This window comes from Lucilia cuprina, chromosome 4 (assembly GCF_022045245.1).
Source record: "Lucilia cuprina isolate Lc7/37 chromosome 4, ASM2204524v1, whole genome shotgun sequence".
Lineage (NCBI taxonomy): Eukaryota > Metazoa > Arthropoda > Insecta > Diptera > Calliphoridae > Lucilia > Lucilia cuprina.
The window spans coordinates 34,860,027-34,864,973 of NC_060952.1; positions in this window are offsets into that span (position 1 = coordinate 34,860,027).

A 4,947-nucleotide genomic window follows, 5' to 3' on the forward strand; every position below is an offset into this window, starting at 1 on the left:
AGGTTGGAAGAATAAGTATGTTGAACTCTTTGTTGTGCATGGTCAGCAGGTTGGTAGAATAAGTATGTTGAACTTGTATGACGTCAAGATGCGGAGCGTGTTAACTTTTATTTATTTATTTATTTATTTATTTATTTATTTATTTATTTATTTATTTATTTATTTATTTATTTATTTATTTATTTATTTAGTTACTTAGTTAGTTAGTTTGTTATGCATGGCCATCAGTTACAACTTACAAACTTACAAACAGTATTACATTATTATTTTTGATAAAATTCTTAAAGAATATTTTAGATTTATAAAGAACTACCCACCTAATAAAGAACATCCAAAGAAGTGAGAAAGAAGTAGAATTTACTCCATGGAAGTACTGAAAAAATCCTGAATAAGTGATGATTTCTGCTCAGGCTTGTCAAAGGAGAGATGTTGTTTTTATTTGATTCCAAATTCACTACATCTGGAGTCATTTTCAGGAAGTAATTTTTATGTTCTGTTTTTGGTAGCTATTAGGAAGTGAAATTGTAATATTATAGAATACAACTAATTTGACTTAAAAAATATTAACATAAAGAAATAAATTACACGCATTTATCAATGAACTCCAAAATAAAATGGGTTGCATTAAAAAATTTTCAGTTTAAAAAAATGCACCTTCAATTTTAAACAAAGTTAGATTATTTTCGCTTTTTTGGAAGTAAACAAATGTTATTCGTTTAATTTTTGCTGGGTAAGTTATCTGCAAATGTTTTAATGTAGAAAATAAAAATATATTACGGACAAGTAATGTTCTTGAGTCTAGATGGCTGAATATTATATTCTGATATTCATCGACTTAAAATGTTTTCCTTCATATATGCGCTTATACTATTGATCATGATTTTCACTCTCCCTACATTTTTAGGTGGTGGGTATAAACGTTTCTTTTTTCACTAAAGAAAATAATTTATAATAAAATTAATTTCATAAATAATACAAATCGAATTTATTGCGGTTTAAATTTATATGTAGTTCATTAAGCCACCGGAAATAATCATTATTTTAAAAATCGTGAAAAAAACATGCAATACAAAGAACCAATGCACAAACAAATTGAAGAGATTTATTTTAATTATTTGTATTAATATAATTTTTATTTATTATGCAATTACTTACATATTTTATATGCTTGAATTGTTATTGTATAAACATATTAATATACAATGTACATTAATTTGTATATTTATACGTGCATAGGTATAATGTATATTTGTATATTGGTACATACTTACTTATTTAAAATATACATATTTAGATTATTTTTTAACCACAATTATTATTATTTTTTCTTCTTTACTCTGCAGCAATGAATCATTTGTCGCCAACTCTATGATGGCTGTAAATACGTGTAGTATTTGAGAAAAAATGCATGAGTATAAATATTAATTTATCGCTTGATTTGATAAATATACCATGCATGACTTATTTAAATAATCATAAAAAGTATGATTCTGTGTGTATAAAAAAGTAATTGCAATTTCTGTGAAATTGATGAGAATCTATAAATAATATTGCAATCTGCAATTTATATATATTACACCGACAGTCCTCACAAGTCCTTCTCTACTAAGGTGTGAGATAAATCATGTTCACTTGATAGATTTGTATAGTGAGAATATATATACAGTATTTAAATTGCTCTTTTAAATATGTCCATATAGAAAGATCTCTCAAAACAAGAAATACATACGTATGTATAATAACATTGTTCCAGTAGAACCATAAAACCTTCGCATTCAAAATTATTTTGCTTATTAGCAAACTCAAATAACATATTGTTACTATCGTTCCTTATAAACATTATTAATATACGTTTCGACATAATTAATTTGACATATATTTATCATCGCACATATTCTGTGTAAGGTATTACATATTCGGATTTAGCTAACTTTACTTGTTTAGCCATCGATTTGTTATAAATATCGGTTTTATTGAGTAAACTATTTTTATACGATCTATAATTAAGACATATAATTCTGAGCAACAAAAAAACTTCAAAATCTTTTGAATGATCTACAATTCACATGTTCAAATTGATGCCGATAGCACAATTGCACACGATCAACTGAGTGCTTTCAACACTTACTTTTAAATATGTTAATATTTTATGGTTCAAAATCAGATATAAAATTAACAACTTTTTTATTTTTAAATACATATTACTTTAATTTAGTTGTAATTTTAATTATGTGTCTTATCAATGAAGATAACTATCTAGTAAAATTACAAAATTACTATATAAATTTTAAGGCGGCTTTTAGAACCAAATCATTTATTGTAGTTTTATAATAAATTTAACAAGCTTTTTTATGTAAATCTATTTATTTATTCTAGTTTTTTTATACCCACCATCAAAAAAGTTGAGGGGTATATTGGTTTTGTTATTTCGTTTGTAACACATCAAAATATTGATCATGGACCCACAAACGTATATATTATTCTGGGTCTTTATTAAATTCTAAGACGATTTAGCAATGTATGTCCGTCTGTCTGTCTGTTGAAAGCACGATAGAGTCCGAACGGAAAGAGCTAGAGAGTTGAAATATTTCTTATTTTCAAATATTTCTTATATGTAAGTTTTTTTGGTATTGAAAATAGGCAATATTGGTCTACAATTTATGCTAGGAATATTTATAATTCTTATAAAGCCAATAAGATTTTTGGTATATGTATAATATCCAAGTTTCTTGAAAATTTTGAAAACTCACATTGTTTTTTAAATACTTAACATTAATAATTTGATTTTTTTTTTTCATCATAAATTTAATTGATTATACCCTACACCACTTCAGTGGGCTTTTGCTGATATTTGTAACATACAAAAATATTCGTCATATATTCACCTTAAAGTACGCTAATCCGCTTAGAATCGTTTTCTAAGTCGATTAAGTTATGTCCGTCCGTCTGGTTGGCTGGCTGTCCATGTAAACCTTGTGCGTAAAGTACAGGATAATCAAGGTAATTGGGTGAAATTTGACACACACACACACACACTATTTTTAGTCCAACGACGAAGAATATTGAATGATGGTTAAAATCGGTTTTTTATTTCGCCTAGCCCTTGAATATGGCCTTCGGGCTCACAATTAAGTTATTTGTTCTTTTATGTCAACAAATGTCAGAAATACTTAGTTTTACAGAACTTTAAGTGATTCTACCGAATTTTATAATGATCGGGCCTCATTAGACCTTAGCCCCCATACATCCCCTTTAAAAATGACTTGAAGTTCAAAATTCACTTAAAACACTAATAACACTTTGAAGTAAACGCAAATTTCTCTACCAACATATATACAGTATTGTTCGAAACCTAAGCAACTTTTTTGGCATTGTATACAAGGTGATATATATTCTATTTTAATTGATTTATTCAAAATTACATAATTGATAATAATAATATTATATGTCTATATTATACTAACAACAACAAAAGTTTAATTCCATTTCGCTGTGAGTTACAAGAAAATAATAACTAAATTAACTCCATAAATAGTTGTTCGAAGCTTAAGCAACTTTTTGATCTTCTTATGAAAATCTTTGGTCCTTTTGAGTTCCAAACACCTTTATGAAATAGATTAGTTACTAGTGTAGTTCGTAATTAATCCCAAGCGGATTTTAAGCCATCCGAAAGTTGCAATGTTTTCTAAAACTGCGAGTTTCGACCCAGCGTTTCAGAATGCCGAACAGCATCTCTAAGGGACTTGAGTAGGGAGATTTTGATGGACAATCAAAGAGTTTGGGTCCCATTACTCGATAACTACTCTTAGATCAACTTTGCCAAAGGTTTTGGTTCATTATCATGCTGAAAATCGCAATAAAGTAAGTTATTCTGTTCGTTGTTTTCAATCATATAATATTCTGGAATAAAGTTAAAAAAAATCAAATGCTTTTTTTAAAAATACACCTTTTTTCACTTTTTGACTGATGTAGGGTATCATATGATCGGCTATGTCCGACTATACATTCATAATTGATTTTCGTAAGTTTTTTATCAAACAATTTAATTCTTTTGATTAATAACAATTCTAATTGGAATTTATTTAAATAAAATATTTAATTTATGTAATAAATTTTAAATTTTGTCTGAATTATTTATATTAATTGTTCTAATTAATTTACTAATTGGAAGTTCTTTACCAAACAGTTTAATTCTTTTGATTAATAACAATTCAAATTGAATTTTATTTTTATAAAATATTTAATTTACACAATAAATTTTAAATTTTGTCTGAATTATTGATATTTATTGTTCTGATTAATTCATTCTTTGGAAGAAAAAAAAAAATCGTTAAATACAATTAATTTGACAATTGAAACGTATTTTCAGGTTATTTTCGTACATAAACAACATACACGAGATACTAGAGGATTTAGGTATGATGCAAAATAAAGTTTTCAGTTTTTATGCTCAACATCTGAAAAGTATATTGTTTTTGCAATTTCGTTTCTCTTACATCGAAATATTATTGGTCGATCAAGAAAAGTATAAGTATCCATGCTGCTCATTAGATTCTAAGCCGATCTAGCAATGCCCGGCCGTCTGTTGAAAGCAAAAATAAATGTTATTTATGCAAGTTGTTTAGCATTGACAATGGATAATATCAATTAACGAATTTACCTAGCCCCCGGTACCCAGTTCATACAGTCGTATCTGACTTAGGAAGATCAATACAGTGATAAATTTGTTTTTAAGTTCATTAATCTTTTTACAAAATTTTATGAAGATCGGTTCATAATATACTGATAATATAGATGATATTCTACGTGAGCAAATTTAATGTTAACCAACATCTCTCTACCAAATTTTTATAAGAATCGCCACTATTTAAATAATTTTCTCTATGCGAGTTTGTATGCTGGATTCGCTGTGTCATTTAAAGTTCTATAAACTAAGTTTTGCTGATT